Genomic DNA, 8,720 nt, shown 5'->3' with positions numbered 1-8,720 from the left:
CATGTAATCATATTATCTAAGACCTTATTTCAGAATTCCTGCTGTGTCATTTCTCAATGGCATCCACTTGTTCACTCTGGAGCCATAAAGCTACCATGCAGAGTACATGGCCCCAGCTAGTAAGTTCTTTGGAAAAGAACTGTATTCATGTTCTTTTGTTAGGCATTTAACACTAAATACAAGTGAGCCTTTGGGATAGTCTATAATTTAAAAGATAGAACCACCTTGAAATTTTATTTAATTGTTTATGCCCCATGTATTATGGAATCATGGGATTGGCATTTACCAGCTTACCCTGTAACCTAAAGGAAAGTAATAGGAACACTTTCTAAAGCATTAAAGAACATTAATTTGTACCTATATGAAAATAGAATGGTTAAATTTAAAAAAATTCAATAGCCCAAAGTTTTAAAAATATTTTATTCGTTCTTTTTTTTTCTCTAGAAAGGCTGGTCAAGTGCTCGCCATAGAGCAAGGACCAGGATAAGTACCGGGTGTATAATCATGAACAAGCGTGACACTATCCTCACAGAGCTTGCACTCCATTAGAGAGTAAGTAATTGGTACTAGATAACTGTTTTGTCTAATATTTAATTAAATTTATCAGTTTTTGTATCATGAAAAATAAATAGGAATAAATATATTTTTATAGAAGAATCACAATCATTTTATGTGAACATTTTATATCACATGATGGTTGAAACCATGGTCAATAATTTTTAGAATTTCTTCCAAACCTGAACACTAACCTTTTGCATTATAGATACATTTACCCCACACTTGTTAAGTTTATTTTAAAATTTGCCTAGAAGTTAGAGTAGTAATTAGATATGAGTGAATTTATAGAGATTGGATCTTGAAGAGATATTAGCACTCCCATGTTCATTATAACACTATTCACAATAACCAAAATATAGGAACAACCTGAATGTCCATTGATGGATTAATGGATAAAAACATGTAGTACATACATCCACTGGGATATTATTCAGCCTTTAAAAAAGAAAGAAATTCTGCAATATTGGACAACATGGATGAACCTTGAAGACATTACACTAAGTGAAATAAGCCACTGACCGAAGGACAAATACTGCCTGATTCCATATTACAAGGTATCTAAAATATAAAATTCATAGAAACAAAGAATATAGTGGTGGTTTCTAAGGGCTGGGTAGAGAGGAAAATGAGGAATTGCTAATCAACCTGTATAATTGTGTATATTTCAGTAATGCAACATGAATAAGTTCTAGAGATCAGATGTACAACATTGTGCCTATAGGTAACCATACTGTATTGTACACTGAAAAATCTGTTAAGAGGATAGATCTCATGTTACGTGTTCATACCAAGAAAGAAAAGGGAGGCACTATGAACGAAAAAAATCAATAAAATGATTCTGTTAAATAAATAAATGGAATACCAAAAAGATAAAAAATCAAAACCTGAAAAATATATCACTGTTTATTAATTGTAAGAACTCTGATTTTTTTTTGCCTGATTAATAATTTTAAGTCCCAAGAGAAAGTTCGTTAAAATAGGAATATAGTTCCATTGTCTCTTATACAAAGCATTAAATATAACAATGCAAAATGCTATTTAGAGGAACTGGAAGAATAAAGAAAGAAACATATTTTGTTGCTTGAGATTTAGATGGTTAAAGAAAGAAATGATACATACATAAGCTGCTATAGTTATAAGAAGCATGTAACTTGAGTTGAATATCAAAGACCAGCAGAGCACACCCAGCTATTAGCTGTGGACTCATGAGAAATAGAGATTGTGCATCAGCTGCAGAGAAGATTCCCAAAGCCAAGATTCCCAAAGCCACTCTCCCAGAAGATTCTAGTTGACGTTTACATGGCCCACTGCCATGTACCCCTGAAAAGAGAGGAAACCCCAATCATCCTGTTATTCTATGCATAATAAAGTAGTGTACTGTTTTGCTAAAATCTACATTGCATAAGCACTGAAGCATCTCCAGGCTATGGTAAATAAGGTTGACTTATTGTGAACTTTGATTGAATGAAAAATCACTTGATCCAGCTCTGCAAACTGTACATATCTTTTTTCTCTCAGCGTTTGAAATAGACCAACTATGTTTGGGTTTCCAAAAATCATAGACTGCAAAGGACCCCTAGAGGTCACTTTTTCTTTCCTCTTCCCTTTGCAGAAGGTAAAACTCAGGCTCAGAAGCCTGGTGTCAAACAAAAGCAAATCCAGGCGTGGACAGGGAGAGGCTTATTTAGGAGAAAAACGATTGGAATCTGGAGAATGCTGCAACTGCCCAAATCTGAAAGTATCTTAAAATCAAACTGAAAAATGTTTTTCTTTTAAAAGATAACCCTTTGCTGTTGGGCAAGCAGAGATATACAGGATCTTTGGAGGGGAAGTTGGACAAGCAAGGGGAAGTGACCAATAGAGTCTGACAGGAAAGTGTCCCTCTGTGGTCAGCCAGTTCCCAGGAGAAACAGATAAGGCAGGGGGTGGAGGCCTGTAGGAAAGAGAGGAGCCTGATTGAAGTTTGGTCCAGACAAGGCAATAGGTAAGAAATGGGCAATTGTTAACCCTTGGTGACCGAGTGAGGTACCAAGTTCTTCAACACAAACACTAGCTCTTTCTAGCACACCCTTTCCCTGTGCCATGTAAGGATGCTCTAGTAAGAACGGCCTCTCTCTTTGTCCTTGTCTCTGTTTTTCTCTTTCTTCTCTGTAACATTGTTTAAAAATTTTTTCAAGGTCCCGAACAGATACCAAACTTCCTTTCCAGAATTCTTTCTACACACTTCTTCCCCATTTGTGTGTTTGTTCATTCCCTTCTTTATTTGGTCATTCATTGACTTACTTGCCCACCAAGCATTTTTGAGCTTCTCTGTGGGAAAACATGGTAGTAAACTATGGATCCTTGCTCTTGAAAATAATACACCCTACTGAAGAAATGAGACAAATAAGTCTGTAGTTTTTTTAAAGAAAAATGTTTTATTGAAGTATAGTTGAATTACAATGTTGTGTTAATTTCTGCTGTACAACAAAGTGACTCAAATATACATATATATATTCTTTTTCATATTCTTTTCCATTATGGTTTATTACAGGATATTGAATATAGTTCCCTGTGCTATACAGCAGCACATTGTTGTTTACCCATTCTATATATAATAGTTTGCATCTGCTAATCCCAAACTCCCCAATCCATCCCTCCCCCACCTTTCCTCCCCCTTGGCAACCACAAGTCTGTTCTCTGTGCGAGTTTGTTTCTGTTTTGTAGATAAGTTCATTTGTGTCATATTTTAGATTCCCCATATAAGTGATATCATATGGCAATAAATTTGTAGGTTGTTTTTTTTTTTGTGGTACGCGGGCCTCTCACTGTTGCGGCCTCTCCCGTTGCGGAGCACAGGCTCCGGACGCGCAGGCTCAGCGGCCATGGCTCACGGGCCCAGTTAGTTGCTCCACGGCATGTGGGATCTTCCCGGACCGGGGTGTCCCCTGCATCGGCAGGCGGACTCTCAACCACTGTGCCACCAGGGAAGCCCAATTTGTGGTTTAAATAGAGTGTGACAAAGATTGTAAAAGTTCTGATCCTAACTCAAATCGAACGTAACCCTAACCCAGTGGTTCTCACCAGGGGTGTTTTTGCCTCCAGGGGACAGATGGCAATATTCGAAGACATTTTTAGTTGTCATGACTGGGGGAGGGGCTGGCTACTGGGATCTAGTGGGCTGGAGACTGGAGATTCTGCTGAACATCCTACAATGCACAGGACAGGCCCCATGACAAAGAATTACCCTGCCCAAAATGTCAACAGTGTGAGGATGAGAAACCCTGACCCAAGCCCTGAGCCAACTAATGGAGTGCTTGGGAGCATAGGCGGCCACAGGACAAGCCATTTTATAATGTGCATAATATAGACAAACTTCCCGTGTGTTCCCACAATGTGCTGGGAGCTGAGTAGCCAATTGTCAGATTTCTCACTACCCTCAGCTTTCTTTCTTAAAGACAGAGTTTAATTTGCGTGAGGCCTTAGGTCAGCAACCCAATCCTACCTCACCTGGTTTTGCCTAAAAATTTGACACTAAGTAAGGTCTTCACTATCACCAGGAGACTAAAGACTACTTGTGTTTAAAGGGCTTGTCAAGAATACATTTTATAAAAATTTTATCTTTTCTACACATTACCTGGAGAGAAGAGGAATTTTTCCTGCTTCTCCCCAGGAGCAAGTACTTACAGAGGAAATAAGTGAAGAGGAACCAATTCCTAGAACAGTTTTCTAGGAGTCAAAATAGAATTTCCAGAAAGGGAAACGAGAAGAATATGAGCTCAACAATGGACCCTGATATGTTCAATAAATACGTGGGTGTGGAACACCCCAACTTCAAACGTAAGTATCTTCAAAGTCTTATTTGATGTGAAGGCTTTGTTTCATCAGGAAGATCCGTGTGCATTGTTGGGCTAACTTCAAAGATGGCTCTGGGCTCTGCCTTCTGACGGTAGAGTATTAACTTCTGCATCAGCCCATCTTCCCTCTCTCTCTGCAGTTCCCTCCTTTTGGAAAAGTGTTTCAAATTTCACAAAATATGTTCTGGGAAAAAGGAAGAGTGCTTCGACATGCATCTAAAAAACCGCAAAGACTGTAGCTTCTCAGCTGGGAGGGAAGTTTTGCCAAAACAGAAAGCCCAGGAAGGGTTGAAGGGGGACTCCTGTAGCAGAAGCTGGATACCCTCCATCCCCTAGAGACCTTCTCAAGGCTTCTCCAGGCCACTCAGTCTCCCTGCCTTCTTCCTACTGGACAAGATGCAATATCAGAAATCTGTAGTAAATAAGGATGAAACAGACACATACCAGCCAACTCAAGGAAAAGCCATAAATGCTCAGGGACACCATATCCTCTCAGAGGGCCTTTCCCTTTCCAGAAGGCTCTTTGTCCTCTGCTGCCATTTTCACCAAAATCAAGGATTACTGTTTATTTGTTAAGGGTGACTATGTCCTCAGTTCTTACTAATGACAATTGAATGAAAGTATTATATGCATGAAAGGCCAGAGAGAAAATTATATGGGATAATACAGTAACTTGGTTGTGGAGAGACGATTGGATGGAGGTTGTTAGAATCCAGTCTGGATGCACTTTTATTCTAGCAGATAATTGGATATGGGAGGGAATGGGGTAAATGGGTATGGAAAATAGTCTTCATAGAAGGCAACAAACTTTGGCAAATCCCCACATGTATAGTTAAGGAAAGATACAGATATTTAAGTTGTCTCAACTGGAAAACTTTGAAGTGATAAGACAGATTCTAGAGCAGTAACTTTCAAACCTCTTTGACTAAAGCCTGAGAAAGAAATATCTTCTATATGTTGACCAGTACATATATATATGTGTGTGTAAACTAATTTTCACAGAACAGAATTTATCCTTACAGGCTGATACGCTCCCTATTCTACTCCATTCTATTCTGGTTAGAAATCCACTAAATTGATTTCAAGATCTGTATATTATAAAGGGCCAGAGAGTAAATATTTCAGGCTGGTGGGCTACATATCTTTCTTTGTTTTTATTTGGTTGTTTGGCGGGATCTAGTTATTTATTTATGTATTTATTTTTTATTTATTTATTTTTTAAAACCCTTGTCATATATTCTTTTTTCCCCCTTACAATGTTTTAAAAATGTAAAAACTATTAGCTATGGTAGCCCGTGGGCCGTCATTTGCCCACCTCATATTAATGGTTTGCAAATCACAGTTTAAAGACTAGAGTTACTAAAAGGTTAGAGAGAGGAAAGAGTTTTGATAGTTTGACTTTGAACCACCCAACTCGCCATGGCCAAACCATGTTTGACCAGTGGGACACCAATTTGCAGCCCCTGTTTTTAGGAATGAGTGAAACTCTATCTTCCATGTATAGCTTCATCAAAGCCATTTGTTATATTGTTTCTTTTAAATTTTGTGACAATAACTCGTTTCTTTCTCAAAGTATCTGGTATTCAATGTTGAAATCACTACAACAAGATTATCCAATAATACAATTTGAAAGAATACATTTCTTGCACAATGATAAGATATAACTACACATACCCCTAAAGATAAACTATAGCTACCCCCAAAGTTTGCAAGGGCTTCCACTGCTCCATTATGTATTGTGGAACTCTGGGACAGTGCCTTGTAATCTCACAGGATTTGAACATAGTTTAAAACCTGGCTAAAACCTGCTGTAGAAAAAGCCCACCATAGGGACCAGTAAAAAATATGTGTTGAGGAGCTTCCCTGGTGGCGCAGTGGTTGAGAGTCCGCCTGCCGATGCAGGGGACACAGGTTCGTGCCCCGGTCCAGGAAGATCCCACATGCCGCGGAGCGGCTGGGCCCATGAGCCATGGCCGCTGGGCCTGTGCGTCCGGAGCCTGTGCTCCACAACGGGAGAGACCACAACAGTGAGAGGCCCGCGTACTGCAAAAAAAAAAATGTGTGTTGAGGAGTAACACTCCTTCAACTCCTAGAACTACTGCAGAAACTCTCAAAGCTACACTTTCTGGCTTTGGGCTGCTCAACTAGCCATCATCCAGGTCCCCTGAAATAGTGATTTGTTCTTGGCAGACTTGTTTGTGATCCTTTTGAGGTTCCTCTAAGACAGCATCCTTTGCTGATGGCTTTGGAGGACCTTCTTTGCTGGGTTTTGCATGAAAAAAACATGCTCTTCTTAGGCATCGGTAGGAAAAGTGAGAAAAGGAAGGTCATGGAGACAGAGGCCAAGGATATGACGTTGAGGTAAAAGTACGATAGGCTGGCCAGGGATACCAAGAGTTGGGCCAGCACTGAGGCCGCCGTGTAGGCCACCAGCGTGGCACTCCTGCAGTAGCCACTCACTTTCTGATAATGCTCTGGGCTGACCACGCTGTAAATGTAGACATAGTAGGCCACCTCGGTGGCAGTGACCATCCCATAGAAGAACTCTACGACCTGCATGGTCTTCACTCCTTGGCCAAACAAGAGCAGCAGCCAGGTAATGATGAAGCTGATCCCTTGTAGGTTGATGGCTGGCTTGTACTGGATGTGATCGGTGAGATTAAACACCGGGAACAGCAGCAGGTAAGAATACAAAGTGAAAGACATCTTTTGTGATCTATAAGAACAAATGGGCAGGACGTGAGGATGAAACCCCAGGAAGAGAAATGTGCCATGGCTCTCTGACATATGCATTATCCGGATGGAATGTATCAATCCGAGGACACATTGCTTGGCCCCTGCCAAAGTGGGTCCACTTTGTTACCTCACATGCATTTCTGACAGTATAATGAAAAGCAAAAACTGAAATTCAAGGAAACAAACTGCAACGATGATAGATGTTCATCACATGTGGATTTATTCCTCCAGGTATAAAGAAAGAGCAGCTATTGCTCTTAGTTGTTATCTGCTTCTTACATTTTAACATGTAATTTGATCTGCATAAGCTATGGCGGCTGGGAAAAGAGTCCACGATGCATACATTCATCTTTCACACTGCATGGAGTTTCCAGGGCAATTCAGGGCTGCTCAGGTACTGTTGCCTGTGAACACTTAATAGTTTACTCTTCTTCAAAGTCAGAAACACAAGGGTAAAAAGGAGGTTTCAGTCCTGAAGAACCTGAACATCTTCACCTTTGATCTGCATCAGTGTGCAAGGACAGACCATCGAGATACCACCGTGGTGATCACGCAAATATAAAACAAATGGTCAGTTCAAGATCGAGAGTCAAAGAAAGAAATATGTTTGTGTATCTTGATCTTCCACATTCTTGGCCTTATTTTACTGGGCTGCGATGGAGGAGCCGTGAGAAATTGCTTAGTAGCTCTCTTGCTTAAGTCAATTTGGGTCACAGTTTCCCACAGAACACTGGCTGTATTAGCAAATTATCTGACCCCATCAATAGCACATGATTATTTCAATTTCCATAAGAGTAATGTATAGTGGAGGGAAGATGACATAGAGGACGTTGGGGTAGACCCTCTCGAATCTCAGTGTCTCTCAGACCTCTGAAATAAACCCACTGATTTACTAAGCCTGAGAATGTCCTTTGTTTTGACAGAACCTGTGTCCTCACCTCTTGAGTTCCCCGGTAGACTTCTTTTTTTAATTAATTAATTTAATTTATTTACTTTTGGCTGTGTTGGGTTTTCGTTGCTGCACGTGGGCTTTCTGCAGTTGGGGTGTGCGGGCTTCTCATTTTGGTGCCTTCTCCTGTGGCGGAGCACAGGCTCTAGGTGCGCGGGCTTAGGTAGTTGTGGCACTCGGGCTCAGTAGGTGTGGTGCAGGGGCTTAGTTGCTCTACAGCATGTGGGATCTTCCCGGACCAGGGCTCGAACCCATGTCCCCTGCATTGGCAGGCGAATTCTCAACCAGTGCACCACCAGGGCAGCCCTCCCCAGTAGACTTTTGTCTAAGTGTTCTTAAAGTTTGGTAGAACGTTATTCTTCCTCTTTCTGGCCTTTAGGTATAATTACCAACCTGGGAAAAGCTGCATTCCAGATCTGCTTTTTATGACAGTCTGGAGTCTAAGTTTGGAATCTAAATTTAGCTGAGATATCTCCCAGCTAAACCAGTTTGCAGTTAACGGCATTCAAAGTTGACATGTACTTGTGTTTGGTGTGAGGAAGAAATGGTGGATTGGGTTAGGGGGTGAGGTTTCCTTGGTGTGGGGTGGGGGGATGCGGATGGTGGCTGGGCAGGGCAAGGAAGCAAAGGGAGATAAAACT

At 40.8% G+C, this 8,720-nt stretch overlaps 1 pseudogene; it reads right to left on the bottom strand.

Moving 5' to 3' along the window:
* Positions 1 to 4,387: 4,387 nt before the first annotated feature.
* Positions 4,388 to 7,256, bottom strand: LOC113625235 (thiamine transporter 2-like; annotated as a pseudogene).
* Positions 7,257 to 8,720: the final 1,464 nt, after the last annotated feature.

This window comes from Aethalodelphis obliquidens, unplaced genomic scaffold (genome assembly GCF_003676395.1).
Source record: "Aethalodelphis obliquidens isolate GAN/ISIS:26980383/991018 unplaced genomic scaffold, ASM367639v1 scaffold2, whole genome shotgun sequence".
NCBI lineage: Eukaryota > Metazoa > Chordata > Mammalia > Artiodactyla > Delphinidae > Aethalodelphis > Aethalodelphis obliquidens.
The sequence above is the reverse complement of the archived record's forward strand: the minus strand, read 5'-3'. Positions and strand labels throughout refer to the sequence as shown.